The 24,122-nt window shown below is 43.0% G+C and overlaps 1 protein-coding gene and 1 long non-coding RNA gene across 6 annotated transcripts in view; one reads left to right on the top strand and one right to left on the bottom strand.

Annotated features, from left to right (window-relative positions):
- The window catches only part of KCNQ1 (potassium voltage-gated channel subfamily Q member 1), a 552,595-nt gene that overhangs the window by 3,827 nt on the left and 524,646 nt on the right, over positions 1–24,122 (top strand). The gene's annotated exons all lie outside the window — the stretch shown is intronic.
- Positions 16,779–22,375, bottom strand: LOC120404843. 2 transcript variants are annotated; one of them, XR_005598209.1, is made up of 3 exons: positions 22,133–22,375; positions 19,096–20,001; positions 16,779–17,131 (listed from the first exon to the last, which is right to left on the bottom strand). It is a non-coding gene; the product is annotated as an uncharacterized LOC120404843 (long non-coding RNA). The 2 variants fall into 2 exon arrangements; XR_005598210.1 differs by having other exon boundaries at positions 16,779–17,059.

Genomic DNA, 24,122 nt, shown 5'->3' with positions numbered 1-24,122 from the left:
ACTGTGAGCGCACAAATGCATGGCATTAGCATTGACCCCAGTGAGCATCTACTGCTCCAAAAGAACTGTTCAGGTGAATTGATGAGTGACAGTGATACTAAATATTCTCAAACACCTCAATGTGCCTGGCTAAATGTCTGGTGCGTGGCTATAAGGAGACAACAGCAGGGTGCTACCTCCCCAGTGCACTCCCATTGCCTCCCAAGATTGGCATTCATAAGTAAAGATTTTATTTATTTATTTATTTATTGGAAACCTGACACTTGATGCCTTCTACCAGCAGGGGGAGCCGAGCTTACCTTTTCTTCTGTATGCTGTGGGCAGCAGACTCTACTCTCTTTGAACCATCTCCAGCAATCCTGCCCCCATCCTGGGGTTCCTCCAGGATTTTTGGTCTGCAGTGTGTGCCCCTCCAGCTCTTTGGCCTCTCTCCCTGTGATTCCTTGGACTCCTTGGGGCTCTCATCCTTCCCAAACCAAACCCCTAATGCGCTTGCCTTGTTCACCACTGAGCAGCTGGGCCAAGGGTAGGTTTTTTTTAAGATGACAACCTCCAGCAGCTGGAGGAGACAGCAGCTTTTATTGGTTGAGAGGAAAAAGTCTCTCATGACTCCACAGAGCAAAAAACCTGTCCAGGTGCTAGACTAGCTGGATGCAGCAGTGAGTTGCCATTGAGCTGGAGAAAAGAGCAGAAGGCCAGTATCTCTGACCAAAAGCCAGAGGTTAGGCAGTTCTGTTAGGGGTGTTGGATAATGGACTAGGTGAACCTTTGGCCTGATCCACTATGGCCATTGCTCTGTTCCAGTTTCTAGGAACTAGGGTTGCCACCTTTCTAATCGCTGGTAACCAGACCCCAGAGGCCCCACCCCTGCCCCGCCTCCTCAAAGTCCTGCCCCAGCTCCACTTCTTCCCTTGGGCCCTGCCCCTGATCCATCTCTTCCCCGCTAGGCAGAGGCCCCTTTGCTTGCTCCTCTCCCCTGCTCCCCCTGTCACTCACTGGATCATCTCAAGCAGCCTGCCTGCAGGTAGGAGATGGTCCTGGCTGAGCAGGAGCTGGAGCAAGTTAATGACCCCGCGCCTGTCCCCACCCCGCAGTAACCGGACTTCTGGTTTGGGTGCCATTTAGGGTTGCCCTGTCCACAAAAACCGGGCACCTGGCAACCCTGAGTCACCCAGACACAGAAGCCAAAAACTGGACTGTCTGGGTAAAAACTGGATGGGTGGCAACCCTAGTTTCTACACCAGAGGAAGTGGGACACTGAACAGACAAGCTGAGGTTCTTTGATAGAATTGGATATACTGTGGGTGAGCTGCAGATCTATTATTGGTCAGGGACTTTAGTAGATTATGTGTGAGGTGTGCTGTCTTTTTATATGGCCCCCATCATCATCTGCATGTCCTTCAAATATTTAAAAATAGAAATATCAATCTCTCTCTCTGCCTCCCCAGCTTGTAGGAGAAACAGCTTCATTAGTTTATTGTTTTTGTGTGTTGTGTGCACAAAGAACTGACAGAGGGAAAGCAAAGTTGAAAGAAAGAGTTCTGCATTTAGTTGTGCATGTGGTGAGTGTCTTAATTATAGTTTGTCTTGTGGGTGTGATTTCCACAGCCGAGGCTCAGCTCCCGTGGAAGTTCTGTCTTCTCCACTTGTGAGCCTTCCTCCACTGGACAACAGTTGCATTGTTGTGTTGGACTGTAGCTATCTGGGACATGGGAGGTCACTGTCATGTAGGGAGAGATGTCCTCTCAGAGATCTAGGGCCAGTCCCGTGGAGAGCTGTGAATATCAGGACACAGAAGCCTTGAACAGGATTCCGTATTCAGGGACAGGTGCACCCAGGCTGTGCTTTCACAGTAACCTGTGTTATTAAGTAGGCAGGCTGCTGCATTTTGTACAAAATGGTGCATTTTCATAGAATCATATAATATCAGGGTTGGAAGGGACCTCAGGAAGTCATCTAGTCCAACCCCCTGCTCAAAGCAGGACCAATCCCCAACTAAATCATCCCAGCCAGGGCTTTGTCAAGACTGACCTTAAAAACCTCTAAGGAAGGAGATTCCACCACCTCCCTAGGTAACGCATTACAGTGCCTCACCACCCTCCTAGTGAAAAAGTTTTTCCTAATATCCAACCTAAACCTCCTCCACTGCAACTTGACAGAATAAGGAGTAATGGTTTCATCTGGTACCACCAAGAACAGTCTAGATCCATCCTCTTTGGAACCCCTTTCAGGTAGTTGAAAGCAGCTATCAAATCCCCCTCATTCTTCTCTTCTGCAGACAAAACAATCCCAGTTCCTTCAGCCTCTCCTCATAAGTCATGTGCTCCAGCCACCTAATCATTTTTGTTGCCCTCCACTGGACTCTTTCCAATTTTTCCACATCCTTCTTGTAGTGTGGGGCCCAAAACTGGACACAGTATTCCAGATGAGGCCTCACCAATGTTGGATAGTGGGGAATGATCATGTCCCTCGATCTACTGGCAATGCCCCTATTTATATAGCCAAAAATGCCGTTAGCCTTCTTGGCAACAAGGGCACACTGTCAACTAATATCCAGCTTCTCGTCCACTGTAACCCTTAGGTCCTTTTCTGCAGAACTGCTGCCTAGCCATTCGGTTCCTAGTCTGTAGCAGTGCATGGGATTCTTCCATCCTAAGTGCAGGACTCTGCTCTTGTCCTTGTTGAACCTCATCAGGTTTCTTTTGGCCCAATCTTCTAATTTTCAGAGTGTGTGGCTTTGTTTCAAGCCGTAATTTGCAATAATCAAATCAAATGTGGAGATGATAAATGCATAGATCATTCTGGCCATCTGTGCCTCAGCAGATGGGATTGATGTTCGGGCCAATCACAGATAGAAAGAGGGTAGTTTTTGCTGTCATGGCTATTTGGGTATGCAATAGCACCGAGACGTCGGAAAGGACCCCATGGCTGAGGGCAGGTGAAGGATGTTACAGAAGCATGTCATGATGGAAGGGTTGTCAGGCCACATCTGTCACCATAGGCAGTTGCCTAGCTTACCTCTAGCTAGAGTGGCCTCTTTATATGGTGCTATTTATATTTGACATAAAGGAAAACGTAGAGCTGGATGTTGTCTGTGAACTGTTGGCACTTCAGCCTGTGTTGCTTCACCAGCTCCCAATGGCTTCTTAGAGATATTGAATAACATCAGGAGAGGTTTGAGCCCTGTGGGACTGCACAGGTGAGGGCTGTGGAGGTGAAGGAACAGCTCCCATAATGACCCTCTTGGTTCAGTTTGAAAGGAAAAACCTGAGGCATTTCAGGGCATTTCTATTCATACCTGCAGCCTCTTGAAGGTAGGACAGGAGTGTTTGGTGCTCAGTGGTGTCAAGTGCAGCGAAGTGCTGGCTGAAGCAGGATGACTGCAGATGTGTTTGGCTTGCCTGTGAACAGGAGGTCAGAGACAGCACCTGTTGCACTGATGGATTGGCCTGAAGCCTGACTGAGAGGGATCCAGGATGCTGGCAGCTGACAGTTGGCATTAGAGACTATTTGTCACTAACTAACTTCTCAATTAGCTTGCTTAGAAAAGGCATGTTAGATACTAGATGGTAGTTTGCAAGGTCTCCAGCACTTAGTAATTTGTTTCTTTAGTACTGGTCAAACTACTGCATGTTCTATAGTGTGGCAGATTCCTCTCATCAAAAGAGGTGCTGACAGTTTCTGTTTTTAGACATTCCAGGTGTTCTTTCTTTTTTTTTTATCATCCAGGATAAGCAGAAGTGGCAGAAGCTGGTTAAGACAATTGGACGCTGCCCAGGCCATTTGAAGGATCCATATCTTATTTCACCGAGGCCAAGCAAGGGAACCGTCTCAAAGGAGACAGAATGAGAAACAAGTCTTTGTGCTCAAGCAATATTGTATTTTGTATTCATTAGTCATAGGTGATGGGCACAGTTTGTCAGGAGAGTTGAACTGGGAATCATCTATTCATTTATCACTAAGTAAGCTGTACATCTACATAAAAAAGCTAAATCATGAGCCAGAGGTGACAGAAAATGTTATTTCTGCTAGGTGAATTGTTCCGACATCCTTTTAAGTTTAATGGTTTTAATTTATCCCCTGTTCTTGGCTTGTCAGGTAAATTGGTTAGAGTGCACACACTAAAAACTACTAATGCAAATAAAACTTAGCTCACTAATTGAAGATTTAGATGTATGGCTTCTATGAATACAGGTGGAGATTACTTGGGGAATCAGTTCTCACGTATCCACATGAGAACATACCCAGTAGCTCTGGTATATGTTAGAGAAGATCCTACCATTAGTACCAAATCCTGGCTGTAGCAGCTGCCACAACTGAGGAAAGGAAGACAGTGCTATAGAGGAACTTCCCAACATTTTGTAGAGTTGGTGTGGTCCCATGGGCCTCCCAGCATCTGCACCTGTTGTCAAAGACACTCACTTCCTAAACATCAGTTTCAAGAGGTAAGATGGATGTGTGTGGCAGTAGTTGTTTGTGCTCCCTATGGAGAAAAGGAACTGGAAGGGCTTAAATTCATTTGTTTGCAGAGGGTCTTGGAAGTCCTATGACTATAATTGGAGATATACCAATCTCCTAGAACTGGAAGGGACCTTGAAAGGTCATTGAGTCCAGCCCCCTGCCTTCACTAGCAGGACCAATTTTTGCCCCAGATCCCTAAGTGGCCTTCTCAAGGATTGAACTCACAACCCTGGGTTTAGCAGGCCAATGCTCAAACCACTGAGCTATCCCTTCCTCCCTATATTTGTCTCTATGTTGGAACTGACTTTTCATAACCAACGGAAGTTGCAGAACTATGTGAGACAAAGATTGAATGAATGAAATAAATCTATTGAAAATACATGAGGAAAGAACCCCTTTTTACTTTAGTAGTTTAAAATCAGATAATCCTCCAGAATTAAGAAACTTTTTTTTTTTTGGATAATTTCAGTTGCTTTTAGAATTACAGTATATGTTATAAGTATGCTCAATGGTTTGAGCATTGGCCTGCTAAACCCAGGGTTGTGAGTTCAATCCTTGAGGGGGCCATTTGGGGATTGGTCCTGCTTTGAGCAGGGGGTTGGACAAGATGATCTTCTGAGGTCCGTTCCAACCCTAATAATCTATGATTCTATTTTTAGTTTGCATTTTCCTCTGAGGAACAATGTATTGGCCATAACCAGAGACAACAATCTAGAATAGAATGGCAACTCTTATGTTCCTGTGTATGATAACCAGCTTCTATCTTATCTTCATTCTGTTGCATGTACCTGGCTCAATTTACTTTGCCTTTGTATACTTCAGGTTTAATCAGTCATGATTATGATTTAGTTTATTTGAAATCTAAGATGTTTACACAGACTCGATTGGCCAGCAGATATGAACTAAGAGGCTATTTTTAAAACTCTGCAATGCAGATTCACAGTTTGCTAATTTTTTGTGTGTGTGTGTATGCATAAAAGATAAGAAACAATGGCAGATAGGGTGGTATTATTACATTGTGGGGCAAACTTTTTAATAATGAATTATTAAAGATGTTGTGTTTTCACACAGTACTATGAAGAAAGACCAAACCAACCCAATATTGAAATTCCTGCTTCCAAGTGTATTTCTGGAATGCTGGCCTGTGTACCCAGCACAGATGGTGAAAACACATTTTCAAAGAAAGAAAGAATTTGTTTACTTCTACTCATGCATATGCAGCGCATATACTCCCCCTATACTCTTGACAAATATGTTTGTTTCCCAGAAGTGTGAATCTTGGTTTGTAAATCAAACAAGGTGAGAGATAGATATCATTCTGGACTTCACTAATAGTGTCTTTGGATTTCGTGGTTTGAAGTCTGTTCCTTAACATTTTAACACTTTTATATTAAAAAGGAAAGCCATATAATAAAAAGCGATACATTCAAAAATTTTAAATGCAAGAAATTGTAAAAACAAACAAACAAAAAAACCCAAAAACCAACCTCCCCACAAAAACAAACAAACCAAGAAACAGAAAGAAGCAAACATATCAATCTATGCTTTTTTATCTAGGCCATAGTAGAGCTGTGTAAAAGAACTCAGTTTTGCTCCAAGAGTATTTGTAAAGAGGCAATTTTATTTTCATTTTTGCCAGCAAATGTAGATTTTCTCTGGAGACATGGTGATGAGAGGCAAAAGGTGTCCAGGAATGAAAGTTTTTTTCTTTGTCTGACAAAAATTTCTGTTATTTGTCATGTTATTGTATCCGTGTTGGTCCCAGGATATGAGAAAGATGGGTGGGTGAGGTAATATCTTTTATTGGCCTAACTTCTGTTAGTGAAAGAGAGAAACTTTTGAGCTCCACAGACCTGAAGAAGAGCTCTGTGGAGCTTGAAAGCTTGTTTCTTTCACCAACAGAAGTTGGTCCAATAAAAGATATTACCTCACCCACCTTGTTGCTCTAAATTATCATTGTCAGTTAGCTGGGACATAGTCATAATTCCTCTCTCCATCCAGTCTCTCCACCTCAAGGTTTTGTCACCAATTTTAAGAAAAGGCTTGCTCCATACCAATGGCAACACCTAACATTTAAAGCTGAAACTTATATTTATTTTCTGTTCCATTCATGATTCTGAGTCTCAATTCTAATGCTTTATATTCATAATACATTCTAAGTGCTAAATTGTCTTGTTCTTAAAGATGAACTGTGTCTCTCCTATTTATTTATAGTGTGCACCTGTTGCATTATGCTGCCTGTAATTTGAAAGAAATACTATTAGTTTCTTTGCTTAGGTCAGTTATGTAGAATTGAAAACAGAGTTCTGTGTACAAACCCCTGTGGGAAACCATTGTTGCTTTAGTTAATTGTTTTTTAAAACTCCTTTGCAATAGAGCTTTTTTTCTTCAGTTTCAACCAGCACTTAGCACAGGTTGTATTTTAAAAAGGAGCTTATCAAGTGAGACATTATCGAAGGCTTTTGCAGTAGCCAAATGAAATGAATTACTCTTGTGAACTTTTTCTGTACCTATGGATGAAGTCAAGGAGATTAACAAAACAGGACCTTCCACTTTGTAATATAAAATAAATGCACAGTGAAGCCTTCTGTTAATTATAATATTTTTGTAAGTGCACTTATCTTGGAGTTGAGTAGTGTTTTTACATACTTATAGTCTTGTAAGTCACCATGTCATTTTAAAAAATGTTGCCAATAGGTGTGGCTAACACCACATTCAAATTTTGTGTTTGCTTGAAGTATACATACGTTTGTTTATTCTTTTGGAGAATACTCAGTGTATCTGCATGTATCTACTGAGAGGCAGGTTATTCTTGCAGTCAAGCCGGGGATGGAGTGGATAGGTCTGTTTCTTTCCTACTTATGTGTCTGGGTGGGTAGGTGCTGGTTTTAAGCACTAGTTGTAATTGGTATGTAATTGTGTTACTGTTGTGCCTGGGAACCCTGGTCATGGACCAGGACCCTATTGTGCTACATGCTGTTGTAATACCCTCTAGTACAGTGGTTCTCAAACTATTGTACTGGTGACCCCTTTCACATAGCAAGCCTCTGAGTGAGACCTCCCTTATAAATTAAAAACACTTGTTTATATATTTAACACCATTATAAATGCTGGAGGCAAAGCAGGGTTTGGGGTGGAGGCTGATGGCTCACGACTCCCCATGTAATAACCTCGCGACCCCCTGAGGGGTCCCAACCCCCAGTTTGAGACCCCCTGCTCTAGTAGCACGCTGATACCTGTTATTCCTACCAGACAGAGAATTTGTTTTTCACTTTATATCTTTCCCATCAGAGGGTTATTCTTGTGCAGTGGCCACATATTTATATTTTGGACAGCACAGGTGAGAAGGGGTACGTGTGTGGGAGGATGAGGATGAAGGGGAGACAAAGTGGTATTGTCTCTTGGTTGCATGTTGGCTCATACCCTCCCTCCCCTTTTTGCTCTCTCCCTAGTCTATAGTCTTAATTTGTTGGCTGTGTGGTGAAGATGGCTCAGCAGAGGGTGCCTGTCTAATGTACAGGAGCACCTTACCCTGACTCAGGGGCGGCTCTACGTTTTTGGCCGCCCCAAGCAGTCATGCGCGGGAGGCGCCCCGGAGCCGCGGGAGCAGCGGACCTCCCGCGGGCATGACTGCAGAGGGACCGCTGGTCCCGCATGGCTCGGCTGGACCTCCCGCGGCTGCGGATGGTTCGCGGGTCCGGCGGCTCCGCTTGAGCTGCCGCAGTCATGCCTGCGGGAGGTCCAGCCGAGCCACGGGACGAGCGCCCCCTCCGCAGTCATGCCTGCGGCAGGTCCAGTCGTCCCGGGGCTCCGGTGGACCTGCCGCAGGCATGACTGCGGCAGGTTCGCCGGCCCAGCCTGCCGCCCCCCCCGGCCGCAGGGGACGCCCCCTAGATTTTGCCGCCCTAGGCACCAGCTTGTTTTGCTGGTGCCTAGAGCCGCCCCTGCCCTGACTGTATTGTCTGGAATAGAGGGCATTAAAAGCCAACCTTACTCACTGCTCCCAAATAAGTCTTCCCTGCTTGTCCCAATGCCCTAGTCAATTCGGTTTGAATGCAGCTCAGTCTCTCATTGTTTACATAGTGACAAGAATATCTCTTAATACCAAGTTAATGGGCCCTAGCCACTGCTGTTTGGTTTGCACTCTGCAATACTGTAACATCATCCAGACTGCTGTTACAGCCCTGTGAAGTTGCTGCTACTTCCTCTTCTTCTGTATCCAGCATTGTGGATGAGATAGAGGAGAAACAATCCAGCAAAAGAACACCACTTGCAAACAAAGTACTATGGGGTCAGGGCTATTTGCTATGCTAAAACAACCAGTTATACTTCCTGCAGTGGCAGTGTCTGAGCACGTGACTTATGTGGTCACAACTAACATGATTTTAAAATTTGTTGGATACCTGTTTTCTCACTAATTCTTATTACTGCTGTAAACTCAAACCCAGTCTGAGCAGGAACCACTCCAAAAAGGCCTTAGACATGTTTACTAGAAGGTGTGAAACTGAACAAAAGGCTATAATGATTATCTGCGCTAAGGAAGTATGTACTTATGCTACTTAGATGTATGCTTAGGAGAAGGAAAATGCATTGTTTATCCTAAACTGATATCCCAGACCTAAACTGTTTCATTTTGTTAATGAGAGCAGATTTCCTGTGACAGACATGGCCACTGTGTGGGGAAGCAGAAAGAAACAAGAAGCATCCAAACAAGATTCAAACAGCTTTTAATCCTTCTGATCATGTATTAGGAAATGAATAATGCTATATGTTAACACTTAGCAAACAAGATGGGTGCTATAAAACAAACACAAATTGGAGACATTTTGAGGGAACATCTAATCTATTAAGCTCTGACAGAGAGAGGGTTTTGTTGTTCCTGTGTCAGATAGACTAAAGACTTTTCTCTCAAATACAATATGGTGTAATTCAAGTTTAGATCTTCCCTCACAAAATTTTCCATTGGATTTGACAAGGCATGTGGGTGTTTTTTGCATCTATCCCCTTGTTCGTTCGTTTTCTTTCTTTCTGTAATTTTTAATAACATCTGCTTTCATTTAAGATAATCAGACTCTTAATTCAGCATAAACGGATGATTTTCAATGATTAAGAGAGAAACTGAACTCTGGCCTCCCGGAAGTACAGAAATAACAAATAAGAAAGGACAAGAGTGTTCCAATTCTTCTTTCCAAATGATACTGAATAAGACACTGGCAGGAACTAGGATGGGGAATGGGAGACACTACTAAGCCATGTAAATAGGCTTGTTTTTACTACTACCTTCTCCTTTGTTAGCTAATTACTAAAAGAACACTATCAGGGAGAACAACAAACCATTAGACGTTGTACAGTGAGGCATTGAGATCGCTCCCTGCGGCAGCAAAACCTGCTTTAGTTCTGCTCAGCATTGGCTGGTGCCACTGTGCCAATGGCAGTTATACTACCAGTTTCTATTGTATTAATGAGGAAGCAGTGGAAATGGCTTTTGCACAAATGTCAGTCCAGGGAAGGAAGGTGGAAGCCTGGAGGTTTTGTAATTAAAATGGTTTTTGAGAGGAAACTCCAGCTTTAGTAGTAGTTGTGAAGATTAAAGGAGCAATGTCAGAACTGACTGAACTCATGCTTTAAGACATCTGCCTGAAGCAGTCACATGGAAAAACCTACACCCTGCCATCTTGTGCTGTGATCTCTTGGCTCTGACGAGCTAAGCAGGGTTCATACTGCATCAGAAATGGGGTGTATGTGGTGGTGGTGGGGGATCTGTGGAAAAATAATAGTCTAATTAAAGACTGTGTCAAAAGGCATATGCACAAGCAGGTCAAATTCATTCTGGCATTTCCTAATTGTTAAATTCTGGACTTTGCAACCTTAATAATGTTCTTTTAACAAGGTTGTTTTGTGAGTAACTGGTAGCAGTAGTACTTGTCATCTTCTGTGTGGACCAGCATGGGAGGTGGATGGAACGCTTTTTTGATGGGTTTCACAGACATTTGCCGACAGCAGAGGAATGGTGAGACTCAGGAATCTTGGGTTCCATTTCAGGCTCAGGAGGACTGTGTGCTCTAGTGGGCAAAAGCTCTTCTGTCCATTCTCTCCCAGGCTTGACCCGTCTGCCTCATTCCCTCCATCTTGTCTCTTCCACACACCTGACTCCTTATCCTATTTTCCTCATCTAGCCAGTCCTAGTTTCCACTCCTCAAGCTCCCAGCCTCCTTGCTCAGCAAGTCCAAGTCTCAGCCCTAGACTTGCCACTCCCAGTCTCACCCCCACCCCCCGGCTCAGTCTCCATGCCAAGCCATTTCCAGTCTCCCCACCCCAAACTCTTCATTTGATCTGTCTCTTCCTTTCCAAGCCTCTGCACCCTTGCCTCACGGTCTCATTCTCCATCCCCATGCTATTTGTTCATTGTTTCTCCCTCCCCCACATCTTGTCTCAGTTTCTTTGCCCAGCCAATCCCAGGTCTACCCCTGCAGCCTTGCTCCTTGTTAGATCTACCCTCCTCCCTGACTCGTTCACAGTTATAGAATCATAGAATGATAGGACTAGAAGGGACCTCAAGAGGTCATCTAGTCCAGTCCCCTGAACTCATGGCAGGACTAAGTATTGTCCAACCTGCTCTTAAAAATCTCCAATGATGGAGATTCCACAACATCCCTAGGCAATTTATTCCAGTGCTTAACCACCATGACAGTTAGGAAGTTTTTCCTAATGTCCAACCTAAACCTCTCTTGCTGCAATTTAAGCCCATTGATTCTTGTCCTATCCTCCGAGGTTAAGAAGAACAATTCTTCTCCCTCCTCCTTGTAACAACCTTTTATGTACCTGAAAACTGTTATCATGTCCCCTCTCAGTCTTCTCTTTTCCAGACTAAACAAACCCAGTTTTTTCAATCTTCCCTCATAGGTCATGTTTTCTAGATCTTTAATAATTTTTGTTGCTCTTCTCTGGACTCTCCAATTTGTCCACATCTTTCCTGAAATGTGGTGCTCAGAACTGGACACAATACTTCAGTTGAGGCCTAATCAGCGTGGAGTAGAGCAGAAGAATTACTTCTCATTTCTTGCTTACAACATTCCTGCTAATACATCCCAGAATGATGTTTGCTTTTTTGGCAACAGTGTTATGCTGTTGACTCATATTTAGCTTGTGCTCCACCATGACACCAGATCCCTTTCCGCAGTACTCCTTCCTAGGCAGTCATTTCCCATTTTGCTTGTGTGCAACTGATTTGTTCCTTCCTAAATGGAGTATTTTGCATTTGTCCTTATTGAATTTTATCCTATTTACTTCAGACCATTTCTCCAGTTTGTCAGATCATTTTGATTTTTAATCCTATCCTCCAAAGCACTTGCAACCCCTCCCAGCTTGGTATCATCCACAAACTTGAAGATATTGAACAGAACCAGACCGAGAACGGATCCCCGCAGGACCCCACAGTCCTAATCTTCTTGTTCAGTCTCCCCCCAGCAACTAATCCAGGCTTCCTCTCCATACACGCTGGCTCCCTCAGTCGCACCACTGTTTCTCTCCCTGGCTGAGAGCCCCAGTCATCTTGTCCATCCAGTTCCAGGTTCCCTCTTACCCCAACTCCCAGTCCAGCTCTCCCTCCGTTCCCCCTTTCTCTGAGTCTCCGTCCCAGTCTCCTCCCACCAGCCTTCCTCCCCAGATCCAGCTCTTGTTCCCTCTGCATTAGAATCAGGCAGATTTCTCCTCCGTGGCACCTGGGCCCAGCAGTGCAGTCACTGAGAGCAGAAGAGGGGCAGGCTTCTGATTTTCATTGCAGTGCCCGGAACTGAGCATCCAGGAACTGCAATCACAAGGAAAGTCCTGCTTGGCCCCAGGCTGGAGCATGCTCAGTGCCAACAAATTCTGTCTGCAACTTAGCTGCAAAGCTCTAGCAAGTCTTTAATGACCATGTGTAAACAGAAATTTTTCAAAGATATCCAACAAGCAAATTAGAGCAGATTTTCACAGGGATAGGCACATACCTCACACATAGGCTACTCCCGCCAAATTTCAAGTCCCCACTCAAAAGCAGAACTAGAACTTCTCAAAGAAAAAGTCTCTTGAATGTTTAAAAATGGGCAAAACAATGTATTTTCCACTAACCTCATTCTTGGAAATGGCTGCACTGTTTGGCTGAAATTTTCCAAAAACCCCCCTAGCCTGAGACAGACACCCAGCATGGACAATTTCAGCCCAAACCATTCACGTTTGGTGTACTTTTATGCAATGGAAAACCAGGTCTTATGATGGGAAGCATTGGACAACCTTATTAATAGATGGCTCGACCAACACCACCTGTAACAAGGTCCTTCAAACTGAAAGTGGCTGGAAAAGTGTAGGATGATTATAGTGTCTCAAAGTCTGTCTATTATCACAGTCCATATATCAGTTTTCTGGGCTTGGCATAAGAGCTTGAAAAAATAGTCTCCACTTGTCTGTTTTTTTGTGTGTGAGAGTTGTTTTTGGAATACCTGTCCTCTAATTCCTGGGAGCAGCTGATGAAAATTATCATCCATACAAAGCGTGCACTTAGTGGTGTTATATTTGTTAGGCATTCTGCTCTAGAAAAACTATTCTGCCAGCCTTCTGAAGTGTCAACACGAATGATCTTAAGAAAACCAATGGGCATCATGTTGACATTGCCCCAGATATGTCAAATGGTTGCTTGGGCAAGTCTGGCAGCTTTACTCTATGCAGCTCCACAAGTACTAGGAAAATTTGGGAATGCTCTATAGATAGGCCTCTTTGAAAACCTTTATTGCAATCTAAGCACAGCAAAATTGTGATTCAGTTGTAATGAAACAATTTGGCTTAGTTCCAGGTATCTGAGCCCTGGATTTATTGTGGCAAACAGTGCCAACGTATGCAATAGAAGACACATGCAGTGTGCTTTGCAGACAATTTAAACTGTGTAGTAACTGACTTTCGTGATTAATGGATAATTGAAAGTACATTAGTGGCTTGATATAAAGCCTGTGGATGCTTGACTATTCAGTTCTAGCTAGAAAAACACTGTCTCGGATGCAGGAAGAAAACATCTTGCCCCTATCAAGAGGTTAAATGGGAGATTCAGATACATTGGAACGCTGACAGTTGCAGTTCAGGCTCATGGGGCTTGTTTAACTGCAGAAAAATGAATAGGTCTCTTGATTAGACAAAACTCTTCATACAGAGAAACAGGATCTTCCTATATGTTTGTGCAATGCCTAGCACAATGTGCCTTCACTGTAATACAAATAATTATGATAATTGGAAAGACAGATGTATTCACAAGCCTTCACTCACTGTCATCTTACTGGCAATGTGGTATTTTCTCCTCTGGTGGTTTGACATGGCTACTTGAAAAGTTATTAGGGATGATGTGGGTTTCTTGTTAGTCTCTCTTTCGCTTGCTTAAAAAATGCAAATAGGAACCAAAGGTGTTGTTTAATAACCAAGGTAAAGAAATCACATTCTCTGCTTTGCTCATGTTATAATAATCCTTCTCCAGCTCTTTTCATCCAACGATCTGAAGGCATTTTAGCCCTGAGGTTTCTTTAAGTTAAATTGAGGGCTGTTACAGCCCCCAGTCAGCCAAAGACTGGGGGAGTGGGAAAGCTGGTTTACAGCTACCTTTCTACTCTCACATTCAACACAATTGAGGATTGAGCCCCTGGCTTCCAGCCCAGTTTTCCTTTTCTCCTGGCAGAAAGGGGATTTTGCTGGGGGGAAGCAGCAAGAGGAGATCCACTTTGTGTGTGTTCAGTTGGGAGCTATAACTGTGTGTGGTTATTGTGAAACTATGCAGAGGACTCAGTGGGGCCTGGGAGCATGTGCAGTGCAGGTCATAGTCTGATCTTTCAGAACTGAGCAAGTGAAAAGCAAGCTGGTGAAATGGTGATTTCCTCCTGCCGCTGCCCCCCAAATTGTATAGCTTGGACAATCTGGATATCAGTATTCAAAGGGATAATTTCAGAGCGGTAGCCATGTTAGTCTGTATCAGCAAAAAGAACAAGGAGTACTTGTGGCACCTTAGAGACTAACACATTTATTTGGGCATAAACTTTCACGGGCTAAAACTCACTTCATCGGATGCATGAAGTGGAAAATACAGTAGGAAGGTGTGTGTGTGTGTGTGTGTGTGTGTGTGTGTGTGTGTACACACACACAGAGAACATGAAAAAATGTGTGTTGCCATACCAACTCTAACGAGACTAATCAATTAAGGTGGGCTATTATCAGCAGGAGAAAAAAAACTTTTGTAGTGAGAATCAGGATGGCCCATTTCAACAGTTGACAAGAAGGTGTGAGTAACAGTAGGGGAAAATTAGCATGGGGAAATAGTTTTTAACTTTGTGTAATGACCCATCCACTCCCAGTCTTTATTCAAGCCTAATTTAATGGTGACCAGTTTGCAAATTAATTCCAGTTCTGCAGTTTCTTGTTGGAGTCTGGTTTTGAAATTTTGTTGATGAAGAATTGCGACTTTTAGGTCTGTAATTGAGTGACCAGGGAGGTTGAAGTGTTCTCTGACTGGTTTTTGAATGTTATAATTCTTGACATCTGATTTGTGTCCATTTATTCTTTCTGGTTTGGCCAATGTACATGGCAGAGGGGCATTACTGGCACATGATGGCATATATCACATTGGTAGATGTGCAGGTGAACCCTGATGGTGTGGCTAATGTAATTAGGTCCTATGATGGTGTCCCTTGAATAGATGTGTGGACAGAGTTGGCAACGGGCTTTGTTGCAAGGATAGGTTCCTGGGTTAGTGTTTTTGTTGTGTAGTGTGTGGTTGCTGGTGAGTATTTGCTTCAGGTTGGGAGGCTGTCTGTAAGCGAGGACTGGCCTGTCTCCCAAGATCTGTGAAAGTGAGGAATCATCCTTCAGGATAGGTTGTAGATTCTTGATGATGCGCTGGAGAGGTTTTAGTTGGGGGCTGAGGGTGATGGCTAGTGGCGTTCTGTTACTTTCTTTGTTGGGCCTGTTCTGGAGTAGGTGACTTCTGGGTATTCTTCCGGCTTTGTCAATCTGCTTCTTCACTTTAGCAGGTGGGTATTGTAGTTTTAAGAATGCTTGATAGAGATCTTGTAGGTGTTTGTCTGTGTCTGAGGGATTGGAGCAAATGTGGTTGTATCTTAGAGCTTGGCTGTAGACAGTGGATTGTGTGATGTGGTCTGGATGAAAGCTGGAGGCATGTAGATAAGTATAACGATCAGTAGGTTTCCGGTATAGGGTGTTCTTTATGTGACCATCACTTATTAGCACTGTAGTGTCCAGGAAGTGGATCTCTTGTGTGGACTGGTCCAGGCTGAGGTTGATGGTAGGATGGAAATTGTTGAAATCATGGTGGAATTCCTCAAGGGCTTCTTTTCCTTAGGTCCAGAAGATGAAGATATCATCAATGTAGGTCAAGTAGAGTAGGGGCGTTAGGGGACGAGAGCTGAGGAAGCGTTGTTGTAAGTCAGCCATAAAAACGTAGGCATACTGTGGGGCCATGCGGGTACCCATAGCAGTGCCATTGACTTGAAGGTATACATTGTCCCCAAATGTGAAATAGTTGTGGGTGAGGACAAAGTCACAAAGTTCAGCCAACAGGTTTGCTGTGACATTATCGGGGATACTGTTCCTGATGGCTTGTAGTCTGTCTTTGTGTGCAATGTTGGTGTAGAGGGCTTCTACATCCATAGTGGCCAGGATGGTGTTGTCTGGAAGATCACAAAGGGATACTGACAGCCACTTCTTTGACCTCAGGGGTACCTCTCCACCAAATTTCAAGTTCCTTCTCCAAACTCCTCAAGTAATAAAGCTGTTCATGTAGCAAAACTATCTATTTTTGATTTACCACTTTCTTAAAAATGGCTAAATCCTTTTTGATTAAATTTTCAGAAAAACCTCACTCTGAGGCACACACCAGTTGAAGCATGGAAAACCACAGCCCAAAAAATTAAAATTTGCAAAAGTTGTAAGGAACTGAAAATGGAGTTACAGGGAAATTGTCCGCACCTTTAATAATAGGCATTGCTACCGTTGTGCCTGTACGATTTAGTTTTATGTAATTATTATTATAGGTATCTGTTTTATATATTCCTGCCTATCAAAGTGTGATATATTTTTTTTATAAAACTTGAAAATTTTGAACAAAACCAAAATAGATGTATCCTTCTGAATATCTGCATCTCTTCCATTGTATTTTCTCTTGCTTCTGCAAATATTGATTCAGATCTTTTTATGTTTCATATTGATAACTTTAATGGCAATATGAATCTCATCCATTCTTCTCACTATTATCTACTGAGTTGTTATGATATAAATGTGTCATTTGATAATTCAGTTCCGTAACACTGATAATATGAAATTGAAAGCTGCTATCTCATTGCTAGTGGAATCCAATGACTGAAATGGAATGTCTAGGTGTCTAGTTTTTTTCTCTTCTTTTTTGTGTATGGATAACTCCTCCTAGCACTCTTTGGAATTAATGTGTATACTCAGTGGAGAAGAGACCTTAGTGTTCCCAGGTTCATTTTAGACAATGTGGTTTTTGTCCTTCATACTTACAAATTGCATCAGATGATTGTGTAACAAAACTGCTCCAGACTGGTTCTCTCTCCTAGAACAAATGAAGAGGAGAAAGCACGTGCCATTATGGTTTCCCCTGCTTGGTTTCTTTTTGGACAACTTGCTGAAAAATCAAAAAATTGTCATACAGTTATTCTTTTCTTAAATATTCCTCTGGTGAATTGCTTAATTGAAAGAGAAAATCTCAATATTTTTTTAAAAGTGAATTTTCATACCCAGCATCACTAATGGCACCATAAATATACTTATTCTCTTTGCATGGTAAACTGTTGCTGAACGGTCTTGTTTCTACAGTAAAAGCTGTTTTATCTGGCATGTTGGGGAAATGGAGGGTGCCAGTAAGTGAAAAATGCCAGTTAACTAAGAGGGAGGGAGTTTGGATGCAGGAGAGGGTGTGGGGCGCGGGAGCAGGTGAGGGGTGCCAGATCCAGGGGGCGCTTACCTCGGGCAGCTCCCCGCAAGTGGTGACCTGTCCTGGCTGCTCCTAGGTGGAGGCACGGCAGATGACTGTGCGCTGTCCTCGCCCCTCCTTGAGCGCTGGCTCTGCAGCTCCCATTGGCCGGGAACAGCGGCCAATAGGAGCTGTGAGGGTGGTGCCTGCAGGCAGAAGCAGGGTGCAGAGCTGCCTACCGTGCCTCCGCCTAGGAGCAGCCGGGACAGATCACTACTTGCAGGGATCCATCCGAGGTGAGTGGCCCTGGGTTTAGCACCCTGTACCTGCTCCCGCTCTCCAAACCCCCTCCTGCACCGAAACTCCCTACCAGAGCCTGTGTCCCGCAGCCCCTCCCATGCCCCAACCCCATGCTGGCCCCATGCCATTGGGACTATAAACTGGACTTTCAATGAAGATCAGAAATAATGGTTTTGAGAGCTTTCTGGTTGGTGAAGTGCCAGATAAAACAGCTTTTACTGTAGTTTTCTCATTCTGTTTCTCATACACTGTTACAATGAAGGTGATTAGGTTTCCAGTAGTATAGGGGAATGGTTAACTATGTTTTCATTAATACCTTAGGCCCTAATCCTGCAAACGCTTAAGTACACACTTAACTTTACTACTTGAGTACCCCCACTGATTTCTAGCAGAGTATGTGTGTAAATAAACTTAAGTACATGCATAAGTGTTTCCAGGATTGGTGCCTTAAAAGTATCATGAACATTGCTGTTTGTATTATGTTTAGAAGAACTCTCTTTTCAACATTGCTTGTCCTTTCAAATATGATTAGTGTTTTGGGCACCTAATTTGAGATATTTAAAAGAGGCCTGATTTTTCAGAAAGTGCTGAAGCATTAAGATTTCTATTCTGTATAGGTTCTTATACTGCACTCATCACCATTGTATCGGAGTGCCTTTCAGTAATGCAGTAAGCAATGTGACTAACATTTGTCACATATCTGTTTTCTCATCTCTCACCCAGAAATAGAAGTGTGTGGAGTGTTTTGTTCTGAAATTCTTATTTGTGTATGTGTGTGCGTGTGTATACACATACACATGTTGCTATATATTAGAGAAGGCAAGAATAAAGTAATGTACCTTGCACTTAGAGGGAAAGGTGGTGATGTTTGTGGTTTTCCTGTGGGAGTTCATTCCATAATCTTGGGCCAGCCCCTGAGAAATCTCTGTCTCAAGTTGGGCACCCCAACACTGAGGTACCCAAAATCACTAGTCTCTTGAAAATTTAGGCCTTTAAGTGTTGAGTATATAAGTAGCTGACTTTTCACTGTTCAGTAGATATTTTTATATAACTTTTTTATTGCATTCTTAATGCTATGTTGCAATTGTAAACAAACTGAATAGTAAATTTGGAGCACCACTTGTATGTCTGGGGTTGGTTTTCTAGCTTTTGTTAAATCAGTTCTATTTCAATAAAAAGTGATCTGAAGAACAGGAATCCTATAAAACAAAACTAGAGGAAATGATTTCATATGAAAAGCATAAGAAATAATAGTATTCATGTAATTGTTTGGGGGCTGACTGTTGTACCCCCAAACATTATATGTGGCTACACTTCCACAGGAGAATTTCTGTTGCAATATGAAAAAGTATGGGAGAGAATTTTGAGTGGCTTACGTATGTTTCCAGAAGCTGGATGTGCTGCAGCGTCCATTATGATGTAATTTAGGAACAGTTTTAAAATCGGTTTCACATACACCTTGCCATTGTTGCTTGTCCACCCACCTCTACTTCATTTCTGCTTCTTTTCTTTCCTTGATGAATCCTTTACCCCTCTCAATACGTTCTTATTATCCAGATTGAATTGTTCTCAAAAGCATGAAGCACTCCTTCCTCAGTTGCATGTACCAAGAATGGAAACCTCCTAGGAGGCTCCTCTCATGGACTTTCCTTGGATATACCACCTCTGGGAGGAGTAGGTTGGAGAGGGTGAGCCAGATTATGGACACTCTGCTCCTTTCCAGTCCAACAGATATCAGGGTCCTGTGGGAAAGGGAACCCCTTTCTGCTCAGACGGGAGCTGGTTCCAAAAGATAGCTGCAGCTCCTTCTTGGCAGTATAATTTCAGCACAAATCACACTGCCCAGTGGATCCTCTTGTTCAGTAGCAGCCATGGAGGGGATCAAAGGTGAGGTACCCTAGTATAACTATAATTGGAACTAAAGCTGTCTCTCCTTCTGCCAGGAGCAGATCCAGAAGCAGAATAAGGGACAGTGCTGCAAAAAGCGGCAGAATCCCCTGATCCCATTCCCTTAAGTCAATGAAGCCCCCATGACCACTTTACCATGCAGGTCAGTGGAGGTAGGGGACAGCGTTGTGGAGGTGACACCTTCTCCACACTTCCTCAGGGGAAGGATCATCTGATCATCTCAGTTGGATCCATGTGCAGAACCAGTGCTTGGTTTGTGTCCTGTAGAGAGAAGCTTTCCCTGACCTTCACAAATTTAAGCAAATCCTCTCTTCCACAGACTGTTTCATAAGATCTTTCAGGGTTATTTCACTTGGTGCTCATTCACCTGTGTCCTAGAAAACACAGTAATGTAGGTAAACATCACAAGGATATAAAAAAGTGTATATTTGTATAACAATAGTGAGAATAAATTCCATGTGATTATATGCTGTTATCTTATCAGTGGTCCAGAAAGTACAAGACGATATCGCAACACTTTCCACGGAGTAAACCTGTTGGCTCAGCAATTTCTAAGATATCAGGGCATCTGACATCTACTGCTCAACAATCTCTTTGAGTTTTCTGTTTTGACTTTGTTTTAGATATGGAAGGCACATGTGTATATGAGCATAAATATTCAAATTAAACACATGATGCCTGCACAGTTCTTGCCAGATTCATGTGCATTAGGGATTACAGCCTTTCATGGCTCTTATTTTCTCTGCCTGTTATGAACTGTGACATCTTTTAGCTTGGATAATTATTATTTAATCATAATTCTATTTAGTATTTCATGCTAAAAAACATGTTAAAAGAATGTTGTGGTTGTATAAAACAGTCCTCAGATTTAGCAAATGGTGTAATGAAGGTAGCCTCGCAACCTTAATTTTACAGCTGGTGCGTAGGCATTACTCATCCAGCGCATAGGATGGATGGTGATTTCTGTGGCACTCATTGCCTTAGTATCTGAGTGCCTCACAAACATTATGGAAATTATTTTCACAACAATTCAGAGGATGGTACATTTTGTCTGGCTCATATGTAGCCGTAACACCGTACATTCATTTGAAACTGATTCAGGAGACTCAGCATGGTGTGGGTGAAGGCATGATGCACTATGACAGGTGTATGAACTTTGTAAAATGTGTAGCTATTATATCACTATGAAACTCTCCTGCAAATCCACTAATGGTGACTTTTGGGGTTTTAGCTCTGTCAAATGGACAGATTTTTCTGGGGATAGCAAAAGACACCTTTTTTGACCTCAGTAACAATACTCTACCAAAGTTTCAACTTCCTACTCCAAACTCCTAGGACACTAGAGCTGTTAAAAAAAGAAAAAGTAAAAAATAATAACAACAAAACTGGCTTTGTGGATTCCTATATCTATTGGAACACATATAGTAGGTATTTTTTGTTTAAAATTGTTTAATGGTGCTTTTGACTAATAATACAGAGCCTGATCCTATCCCTGTCTTTCTATTGACTGCAATGGGCATTGGGTAAGTCAAATATCTGTTTTAAGAACAGAATTGCTTTCAGAATAGAAGTAGATGGTGCTAATTTTAATATTCAATATTCTTAGCAAATCCACTTTCCTAGTAACATGTCCAGCCAGGTCACCTCCATGCATCTGTTGGACCTGCCAGCACATAGGCAAAAGTAGGGAGTGGGGATTTACATTTCTGATGGATACCTGCCTGCATTTCATCGGAAGGTTGTTGAAACTGAAATGTTCCCCCAAAACATGTTGGTTTTGACAAATTGGCGTTTCTGACTAAAATCTCCAACCAGCTTTCCTTCTGAGATAGTCCTATAGCAAGACTCGACCAGAAGGAATCTTTGAGCAAAAGTGGCTATGGGATGTCACAGCATTCTTGCTTGCTTGGAGCACAGTAATTGGAATGTATGGCTGCACTATGAAACAGAAATTACATAGGGAGAAGAGATTTATTTATCTATTTATTTATTTTAAAAGGCCTTGGCTAAACTGGGGGTTTGCTGTGATTTCAGCCTGTCATGGGTATAGCAAAGTCAGTGGTGCAAACTCCTATTGGTAGGTTCTGTAAACAGCAATATAACTCTTTGGGACAGGTATCATCTTTGCAGTGTGTTTGTACATCGCCTAGCACAATGAGGTCCTAGTCCAGGACCAGGGCTCTTAGGTGGTATCACGGTAAAAATAATTAATAATAATAATAATTTTGCATCAGTGCCAAGTACCCATTTTGATTAAGTGGCACTAGTACAAATCATGGCTGACAGCAGTTTACTTTGTGTACACAATAGTTTGCACGGAGGCATTCAAAGCAATCCGCAGACCTAAACAAAACGTCAGTCTGTGGCCTCTTCATATCCTCCTATAAGTTAATGGCAGACCCCCATGAGGCCAGGTTGGAGGCTGACAGCATAGATTCCAGCCTGGGGCTGCAGAGGCAGCTGGACCCCAGTGATAGACCCTGCAAGATGGGAACAGTCCAATACCTGGGCACTGACAGGGTGAAGCTGCCAGTCTGTAGGTCCCCAGTTAACAGGCAGCATGATCCCCTTCCAGGCACAAAGCCACCCAGCCTGGGGACACTGACCCCCTGCTGCCAATCTGCCACTCAGAAATCTGTTGCCTTTGGCAGTTGTCTTTTCTAAAGCAGCCTCTGCTGGTGCAGTAACATCAGTGGCTGGCCAGCAATGGCTGAAATCTCCAGTGTAGTTTCAGCCTCACTTTTTCCCCAGTTGATCAGGAGTTCTAGTATGTTGTTAGAGTTCTGGAATGAGTAAAACAATTGCTTTCTCCCAACCTCCAAGCATCAAAGTCTAAAGCCATTATCAGCTCAGCTGGGGTCTGTGAAGTCATGGTGTTGTGTGATTTAGTGGGAAATTGCCACCTCTATGACAAGTGTTGGAATGTCCCAGGCTGTCCTTGGGGTGCTGTTGGTGTCTTTCACAACATTAAACCCCCTGTCAACAGTCTTGGCCATTCGCAAACACCAGTAAAGCATACACAAGCGCTTATCAGCTCCCATAAGACTGTGCGTTTATAAGAAGCAATGTCATAAAAACCTTCAGTGGTTGGCAATTCCAGAGCTCACTGTTAGTTGAAAAGAATTCCAGAAGAACACAGGGCTCTTATCAATTTTAATTGCTAGGCAGTGGAGAGTTGCTGTTTGTTTAACGTCATCTGGTGTTGGCAACTCTGTTCTGTGCTGTGCTTTATAGATATTGTTTCTGGCAAGTAGTGTTTCCATGGGATATAGAATTAGATGTAAAAAAATGTGTTCAAGCATAACTGATCTTGAGATTGCACGGTAAAGAAATACAGAAATTGTGGTTTCCGGGAAGATGTTGACTGGGATGTATTGCTCAATTTTATGGCACACAATTTTGGACAGGAAGTCAATATTAAACTACATATTCAACCAGAAGAGGAAGAATAGGTGTTACTGAATTTGTGAAATGGAAACATCATAGTTTCAGGGCAGTTGCACCTGAATTCCCCCCCCCCCCCCCAATGGTCCACCAAGGGTACCCACTTAAGGTTTCTGGCTCCTAGCTGTTGCTTTTCATGGGCAGAGAACCACATCTCACTCCCTCCTCCATGGGGAATTTAAGGCTGCACAGCTCCCTACCTTATACTGTGATTATCCCCAGCTAGCCAGACTGCCTAAAAGGTCAGTGCCTGCTCTTTCCTTTCTCTCTGAGGGCTATGACCACACAGTTCCTTTTGAGCAAGCACATTTATTCTTAAGGTGAACATGTTACAGAGAAAACATATTAAAACAAAAAAAGAACCTACATGGATGATAAAAGGCTTATTAGAGGTCACCCCAACTCCAACCTTGGGCTCTGGTAGGTTTTACTCTTTCAAACCCCACAACTGGGTTTTCCCTATGGTTACAAATTAGTCTAAGACCCAGAACCAAGACTGGGCAGATCAGCCATTCCTTTATATCGCTTGGGCCTTCAATCTCTGCTTTCTGTAACAGGTAATCAGCAAAGAATGACCCTCTCTCAGGGCCTAGGTTAGAAAAGCTGGGTTTTTTTGCATAACCAGAGTTGGGGGATTTGTATTAACCTCCCCTTAGGAATTTCCACTTAACTTTTGTCCCAAAAGTCCTTAGTTATCTGGCCCATTTTCAATATGGTCTCTTGAATTCCCAGGCCTCACATCTTTCATATCTTCCCCCTAGAGAGGTTAGTTACAATCCCGGCCCACAGTAGTATATACATTTAATACAATAAGGCCTTCCAAGAATATTTCAGGAAACTGCCATACCTGTCACATCTGTCCCTTAAAGAAGTGGGTGTAACTAGAGTGCTTGACAGGTATCCTAGGGGAATGCATTGACTTGTTTCTTAAGGGCTATGAGTAGTATATTGCCTGCAGTTATAAGTTACCACACAGCTCTTTCTAAACAAGTACACTGTTCTTAAGGTAAAGGCATTACAGAGACAACATATGAAAATAATAAAAAACCTA

The sequence above is a fragment of the Mauremys reevesii genome, linkage group 4 (assembly GCF_016161935.1).
Source record: "Mauremys reevesii isolate NIE-2019 linkage group 4, ASM1616193v1, whole genome shotgun sequence".
Taxonomy (NCBI): Eukaryota; Metazoa; Chordata; order Testudines; family Geoemydidae; genus Mauremys; species Mauremys reevesii.
The sequence above is the reverse complement of the archived record's forward strand: the minus strand, read 5'-3'. Positions and strand labels throughout refer to the sequence as shown.